This window comes from Prionailurus viverrinus, chromosome B3, assembly GCF_022837055.1.
Source record: "Prionailurus viverrinus isolate Anna chromosome B3, UM_Priviv_1.0, whole genome shotgun sequence".
Lineage (NCBI taxonomy): Eukaryota > Metazoa > Chordata > Mammalia > Carnivora > Felidae > Prionailurus > Prionailurus viverrinus.
Genome location: NC_062566.1, coordinates 132,382,075 through 132,390,931, shown reverse-complemented (window position 1 = coordinate 132,390,931; position 8,857 = coordinate 132,382,075).

Below are 8,857 nucleotides of genomic sequence, written 5' to 3'. Positions count from 1 at the left end.
CTGGGGCGGGGGGGGGGGGGGGGGGGGCAGACTGGATGCTACTTATGAGGAAGAAAGTACCATGCCTTTTTTATTTTCAATAAAAATACACTTATACAGATGATTATCAGCTGTCTTTTGTGGCAGGGGCCTGGTCCTGGGCAGTGGGGGGCATGGGAAGGAGAGAGTGGGCTGAGTGTGGGGTGTGACCCTTCTTTGAGGGCCGGGGGGGACCTGCTTCATTTCCATATGGTTTCGTCATAATACCCAAGACTGGCATTGATGGGGACTCTAAGGTACCAACCTTGTCTCTCCTCCCCCGCACTCAGCCATCCTGATCCTTGACTCAGCTGAGAAGACCAACCCTCCCAGTTTGCCTGAGACTGGGAGGTTTCCCTAAAACATGGCACTTCCAGAAAAGTGCCTGGGTGGCTCAGTCGGTGAAGTGTCCCACTTCAGCTCAGGTCATGATCTCACGGTTCATGGGTTTGAGCCGTGCCATCGGGTTCTGTGCTGACAGCTCGGAGCCTGGAGCCTGCTTCAGATTCTGTGTCTCCCTCTCTCTCCCCTCCCCCATTTGTGCTCTCTCTCTCTCTCAAAAACACATTTTAAAAAAGTTAAACAATTTAAAAAGAAAAAAAAACTAGAAGCAACTAGGAATTTTTCTGTGTTGCTCCTTCCATCCCCACCCTACACCTCCTAATTTAAAAACAAACGTCCTCCCTTCCAGACTCTGACACAGGGAGAACAACATTCCGAAAAGGGATTCCTAGAAGGGCGATGCCCTGCTGCAAAGAGAGGGGCGCTCTGATGGCGACCTTACAGGCTGGCAGATATTCTGCTCACGTGGGCTCGCGGCCTGGAAGTGAGCCCAGCCCAGGGAAGTACAGTCCCTGCCCAGAAACACAGAAGGGTCCAAAGGGTCTGAGGTCGTTCTGAAGCTGCCCTCAAAGAGCAGGGCGGAGGAAGATCTGGTGCCTGGGCACTTGTTCCGTGGAGTTCCAGGTGATGCTAGCTTCAGTGCCACTGACTTCTGCCTGGAGGGTTGCCCTTAACCTTTGAAACAGGATATAGTCTCAGGGGCTCGCGTGTTCTTTATGAGAACTTGCGGTTTCATTTTTATGCCAAACTTCAAAAAACAAACGTAATAAGCATGCCTGGATCATGGGAATACACACAGAGATTTTCAGAGCCCGTATGTGTGTTCACAGCCCGATGGTGACAAACGTCACGGTGGGGGATGAGAAAAGAAGCCAGCTGGGCGCCATGGCCAGCTTGCCTCCCCTCTGCCAGGCCTCGGCACCCATAGTGCCTGGACACTGCCTTGAGTGATCTCCCTTCTGTGTCCCCCCACGCTCCCCCAGCAAGCTCGTCCAGGCCCCGGGCGGCAAATCCCCTCATAGGCACCTGATTCCACGTGTGCACCTCCAGCCCCAGCTGTCCCTGTCATCTCCAGACTTGGGTTTGTCCAGCAGCTCGCTGTGAACAGGCGGCTCATCGCAGCCCAGCAGGACCCCCAGACCCCCCTCCACTGCCATCTTCCTCCGCTCCACGCGTGGCCTCGGCCACCACCGTGTCTCAGTGCAAACCCCGACAGGCATGCTTTATGCCTCTGTGCCTTGGGCCAGTGACCGATAAATCAGCAAGTCCCACCACCTCCCATCTCCACATCTCTGAGATCCAGCCACTTAACACAGCTCCCCCTACCCGGGTCCAAGCCACCGCCGCTCTCTGCCCGGACTACAGTGAGATCCCGACCTCGGCTTCCTGCTTCCACCTCTGTTGTCCCCACCATCAGCTCCCACAAAAGCTGGGGGAATCTTTACAAAACACAGGTCAAATCATACGTGAATTAAAAACCGGCCCACGGGGGCGCCTGGGTGGCTCAGTTGGTTAAGCGTCCAACTCCTGGTTTTGGCTCAGGTCACCATCTTGCAGACTGTGGGGTTGAGCCCCACGTCTGACTCTGCGCTGACAGTGTGGACCCTGCTTGGGATTCTCTCCCTCTCTCTCGGCCCCTCCCCCGCGCTCCCTTTCTCAAAAAAAAAAAAAAAAAACAAAAAAAAACAAACACTGCCCATGACTTCTATAATTATAATAAAAGCCACACTTCTTCCCCTGGCTCACGAGGCCCTTCCTGACCTGCCCCTTGTTTCTCCCTCACCCCCAACCCGACCCCTCCTCCTGTTCCCCTCCTCTCCCTTGGCCACCCTGGCCTTCCTGCTGCTCCTTATGTGCCAGCTGATGCACTTACAGTCACTCTTTCCCCAGTGGTCACCTTGTGGCTTTCTTAGGCCACTTAGTCATTCTCCCTTCTATTGCCTTAGTTTATTTCAGTACAACGCTTCTCACCCCTAAGAACCCTTGCTGACACATGCACGCATTTACTGTCTTTTCCCTCCCACGAGAGTAGAAGTTACCTGGGGTGCCTGGGTGGCTCAGGCGGTTAAGCATCTAACGCTTGATTTCGGCTCAGGTCATTACCTCATGGGCCGCGTTGGGCTCTGCACTGAGCGTGGAGCCTGCTTGGGAGTCTCTCTCTCTCTCTCTCTCTCTCTCTCTCAAGATAAATAAATAAACCATTTACAAACAATAGAAGGTGCCTGAGAACAGGGATCCCACTTTGGTGTTTGGTCTTATTCATTGCCGAATCTCCAGCCCCTCAAACATTGCCTGGCACAAGAAATATTTGTAGAATTAATTAACTGAGTAACTGTGGGTTGTGAATGTAACACCATACACACAGCATAGAGAAAAAAATACAGCATTTTATTGCACATAACTTTCGAGAGTCTCCACCTCATTGTGGATGGGGGTGTGAGAGGCAGAAAAACCTGGATTTGCAAAATCAATGGGATTCAGGCCTCTTCCTGTTTAGTGGGTCTCTTTGGACTGTCTCTTGGGTGGACCGTCTTCCCAGGCCTGCTCCCTTCTAGAAGGCACCCAGGTGTACCCCTGAGCAGGTGCCTGGGGTCTCTGGCGCAGAGGGAACCCAGCTCAAATGGAGTGGTTGAGGTCCTGGCAGGTGTTGGGGCCAGACTGGGCTGCCTCCCCTTCAGGTGACAGCAGGGCTGTGCCTGGGCCCTTCTAATCTCTGAGGGTGAGCAGTCTGCCCCCACGGCTCCAGATACAAATGTCTGGGTTGCAGCAATCTCTTCTCCTGACCGTGGCCTCTGCCCAGCTTCCTGCTCTCAGCGCCAGCCGCGGGGACCCTGGAATCTGCGCCCTCATGCAGGCTGGGAGAGGGTTGCCGGGGCTGGGGTGCAGACTCCTGTGTGCAGCCACCCCCTTCCCACCGAGGCTGCCCACGGCCACAGGCACTTAGGATGGCATGCCACAATGTTGTGGGGCTCCCGGGTGCATGTCCATCTGGGTATTTTTACAACCTCCTCACCCCCATGAGAGAGGATGCAGACATGCCCGCCTGGCCTCTCAGCCCTGCCCTACATTGGTCTCCCTTTTTCTTTTGTCAACGATCCACTAGGGTCTAGAAGAGCTGGGCTCTCTGCTTCCTCCTCCGATCTGAGCAGAACTTGCCCTACATCTGAACCTCCTCCTGGCTCATGCCATCCATGAAGCTAGACTGGGGACTGTGGTTTCCTGGAGAAGAAGAAAGAACATATCCATTTATTATTTTCAAAATACTATTCCCATGACAAACACAAAGATGTGTTCATACCATGTGAAGTCCAAATGATGACAGAACAAGCCATATGGAGGAGGATTTCCCAGTCGCTCATTCAAACAGAGGAACGTGGAGCCTTGAGTCACCACATGGAGCACCGCAGTGTGGGAACGCCCGCACTTGGAAGAATTGGAACCAAATTCCCATTGCAAGCTGTGATTTCATTTCAGCAAAACACCAGCTGTCACCTGGCATTACAGTCTGAAGAATAAATGGCTGCATGAGCGTCGGGTGCTTAGCACAGAGCCCGGCATACCTAGGAGTCATGAGTGCTCCTTAAAGGCTAGCTGTCATTCTTGTTTATGATCCTCTCTCTCTCTGCTAAGTACCTGACAGATATCATCACGTTTACTCTTCACAGAAAGACTGGAAGAGAGGAATTACCACCTCCATTTTGTTACCGATGAAACCAAGGCTTAGCAAGATCAAGTGACTTGCCCGTGGTCAGAGAACAGGTCTGCGGCAAAGTCTCGAACCGATCTGGCTTCCCGGCCTGTGTGCAGCTGACTCCCCCAGTCCTCGGCCCAGCGTTCAGCAGTCTGAGCTGCGGGCTCTGGGTACACCCCACTGTCTGGAACTGGCCCGATCCCCCCCTCTGCAGAGCACCCCCACGCCCCCGCACCCCCAGCTCAGCGGGGGCCTGATTGTCCTCACCTGGAGTGTTTCTGTCCTTCATGCTTGATTACTTGCTGGTTCCTTTCTTTTCCAAGTGGCCACTTGAAGGAACGGAAATCAGGGCGTCTGCCAGCCAGCCCCCGGGAGGCTCCCCTCTCCACTGGGCTGCTGGTGGGGGCCTGTCTGGGCTGCATAATTAAAAAGCCAGCTCTTTTCAACCAAATCCGCGGCTTCTGCCAGCGTCCTGTGCACCCTGCAGGGAAGAGCTGGTGCCTGACATCACCCGCTGACCTCCAGTGCTCTGAGGTGGGAGAAACCAGGATGGTGGCAGACTGGACAGACCAGCCCCAACCTGAAATGAGGTCAAATGGACGGATGGGTGGCTGTGGGGAGCGCCAGGGGCTCCAGCCAGTGGCCATGCAGGTGGGGGCCGAGGAATGATGCTGGGGGAGCAAGGCTACTATGGGCTGAGAAAACAGCCCCAAATCCTGCTTTGCCACTGGCTTGCGGAGGGAGCCCATAAAATGCGAGGTCAGGCTAAACTGGGTGGCGAACGCACACGCCTGCAGGGTGGGACAGGTAAATGCGTGAAGCAAGCCAGGCCCTGTACATCAACCTAGATGCAACGAGACTTTTGCTGAGAGGCTTTTGGGGTCGGCCTGCTTGGGAGGCAGGGGTCAGAGGTCAGTAATGGAGCCCGTGTGCTCCATCAAAGAGGTTTCAAACCAAAACGAGAAATGACAAATTGAAGTTCGTCAAACAGAACATGGGATGGATGGGCCAAGTTCAACCAGTTGTCTGCCAGGTGGTGACTTTTGGCCTACATTATTCTACCTTGTTGGTCAGGTGAGTAGCAAAGGACTCCACACATCATTGACTATCAGATTATGTATCAGAAAGAATCAGGGATTTAGGAGGCAGGCAGATCTGGCTCGAATTTTGTTCTACCTTCTACGGAGTGACTCCTACAAGTATTTGGTCTCTCTGTGCCTCAGTTCCCTCATCTGTAATATGGTGTTGATAGAAGTGCCTTCCTCCCATCATGGTTGTGGAGACTGAGATGCTGCATCTAAAGTGCCTGACATGTAGCAAGCCTTTATATATGGCAGCTATGATTATAGTTAATTGGGGCCAGTGTCCGTAGGGCTGCGAGAACTCTCAACAGGCCTCCAATCTAAGAGTTCATCATCATGCTTTTAAATTCATACATTTTTATCCTTTTCCATAAAACTGTTATATTAAGTGGAAAACTATAAATGATACATTTTGCGAGCATAATTTTTTCCCCAAATAAATGAATTCCCAAAGCAAAGGGGAAAATGCCCTTGTCAGAAGATGCGACACTGGCTTGATGGAAATTTATGATGGATGATCAATAAACAGAAACACCAAGATTGAGCTGCTCCAAGAAGCCCTTAGATTTCTCTATCCCATGCTCTTAGCACATGTTAATCAAAAAAGCCCAGAAGCAGAAAAAGGTAAGAGAAATGAACATTTACTGAGTCTGACTTGGGAGTCAGACTCCATCCAGTCCTAACGTTATTACAGCTGGCTGCATGACCTTGGATAAATTATATAATCTCTGGTCCTCAGCTGCCTCATCTGCAAAATGGGAATAATAGCGTGGGGGGTGCACTAAGAGGAGAGAAGGTAGTATGTGTAATGTGTTCAGTACCTATTACATCCCCAATAAATGATGGCTCTTGTGGTTTCTCTTGGATCCTATTCAAGAGGCTTACTGCTTGTTGCTCCTGCTGGTGGAATGAACCAGCCAACCTTTCGTGCATAACATTTCAGTCCCCAGGGGGATCAACTCTCATAAAAACATGGCCTGGTACTATTCCATTGAGTTCCAACCACTCCCATTACTGTCAAAACACTCAACCCGCCCGATATACATATTTGCATGTTAATTGTATTAAAGAAGTATATGAAACGATCTGCATTGTCCAAATTATCACCGGAGGCCCTTCGACCCCAGCTCAGGGAAGAGTCTTGGTGGGTAACCCATCTTCTCCCATCTGATCCAATCTTAGCTGGCCTGTCGCAGCAAACAGCACAGTTGCTGCAACCGCTTGACTTCAGATGAGACTCTCTGGGAAGAGATTTGCTGAAAACACCCAGTGAGAGGCAGAATGACACGCTTGTAAAGGGAGGATACACGGTGGAGACTGGACACCCTTGGCTAATGACCACGTTTGGCTCTCATGGCCTGTAGGTCTTGCTTCTGAGGGACTAGCAGAAGGAAAAACCAGGTGACTCTGCAGCTGGGAGCTGTTCCCTTGAGTGGTCTTCACAAGGCGAAGGCGTCCCCAGTCTTCCTGGCGGTCCGTATCTCCCAAGTGCCATGCGAGCTTTCCATCACCCCTGGGAGATGGGTAGATAACTCCATTTTATAGATAAGGAAAAACAGAGGTCCACAGAGGTTTAGTATCTTGTCCAAGGTCACCCAACTAGTAAGAGGCATGCCGATGGCAAACAATCATGGGATCTATGCGTTTGCAGATTTTGGTTCACTCTACCCTTGGGAATCTCAGAATGTTCTGTTCACACTCTAAGCCAGTAGGATTCCATGGGGGAAGGAACACTGACTGACTGTATGCCTTGACCCTCTCCAAGCCAATAGTTAACACTGGCCAAATCTGGATCAGGAAAAGTGTGTTGGACTCCCTCTGCCTTCTGTGGCTGCCAGACTGTCACTGGGGGCTGGGGGGGGGGGGGGGGGTGGTAGAGCCGGAATCAACATGGGCAGTGATTGAGAGACCAGTCCTTGGCGTTAGCCAGCCTGTGGTCAGGTTCCAGCTTTGCCTCTTATTAGCCATGTGACCTTGGGCAAGCAGCTTTACTTCCCTAGGCTTTAACATGACAAAAATAATAACTCATAACTTTTATTGAGTGCTTACCACGTGCCAGGCACTGCTCTCTTTGCTTGCGTCCTTGTATCACCTCAACAACCCTATGAATTAGAATGTGCCATTATCCCCATCATACAGATGAGGAAATATTAGTAATGACATTTCAAAAGCCCTGAGGTGGCAGGAAGCTACATCCATGCAAAGGTTCAACGCGGTTTCTCTCAGTGGCCTTCAGCTAGGCCAGGGGTCAGCAGACTTCTCTGCAAAGGGCCAGATGGTGAATGTTTTAGGCTCTCAGGGCTGCACGTCTCTGTCCTACCTCTTCAACTCTGCCCTTGTAGCACAAAAGCATCACAGACAGGATGTACACGGCGGGTGTGACTGTGTTCCGATAAAACCTTACAAAAACAGGCAGTGGGCCCACCCCTGATCTAGGTGAATGGCTTCTCCTCTTGTTAGGGCCAGTCCTGCTAAACTGCCATCTGTCCCCTCTTTTCTCCACTTTTTTCTTCTAAGAACCTGAGTCCGACTCACTCCGGGGGTGAAGGGGGGTGAGTGGCTAACATCAGGATATAAAAAGAAGATGAGGACACTGGGGAATGGGGGTGAGGGCAGTGTAGGTCAGAGAAGAGGCTTACTGGTCTCTCTAAACCAGTGACGTAGGCAGGGTCCCATCAAGGACAGTATTGGGTCAGGTTGGCAGGAAGGTGGGTCACGGTTCTCAGGGGCAAGGAGGCAGACCTGGAGTAAAGGAAACATGTCTGGACAGTAGGAAGCTTTAGATGGGGGCCCAGTCAAGAGGGCTGAATTGAGGGCCCATCTCCGGCCCTTGGAGGGAGGGGAGGGGGGAAATGCAAATACAAAGGGACACTGAGCCCACTGAAAGAACTGGAGCTGGAGAAGAGCCTGTGGAGGACTCTGGACTTTGTTGGTAGGATGGGACGGCTAAGATCCCGGCTGTCTGCAGCAGGGTGGGCTCAGGACCAGCAAAGGGTTGGGCTACAGCTGAGCCGAGATGGGGAAGTCAGTTAAACCCCTCACGGGGAAAGCAGCGAAGGCCTCCCGCTCTGGCCTGTGTCTGTTACCCGCTCCAGGAATCGCTGCTCAAAAAAAAGTCACAATTCAGCCCTTGCTGAGCCCACTGGGTGGCTCAAGAAAGACCTGTTGCTTAATCAAGTCCATTCAGTTCAACAGACATTAGTTAAACCCATACTACGTGCCAGACCATGGGGATACAGAGACAGGACATAACCTCAAAGCTGTCACAGTTTACAAGTGAGAGAAATACACGCACAACTTTCTATACGAGACAGAACATTCACGGAGGCATAACCAAGCCCAACGGGGAGCCTTCTACCTGGGGATGGCCTTTCAGAAGAGCTCATTCGGAAAATATGAAGAATGATCATTGCTATGTTCTTAATCTAGGAACCGAGTGGCTCCCTGCAAATTTTCATAGGGACGAAGCTCTCCCACCTTGTCTTTCTAGAACTCACGTGAAACACTTAAACAATTGAGGACTTGTTTCCCCCTGAGAAGCATGAAGAGATCGGACTTCCCAGCAGAAAAGAGAGGCCTCCTAATAACCAACATAAAAAAATTAAAAATAAATAAATAAATAAATAAAATGGCCTCGTGCCCTCAGGTCCTTCCTGGAGAACAGACTTCAAGTAAATTGTGTATTTCTCTTACCAAAATGACCCGAAAGGAAAGCCTTTCCTCT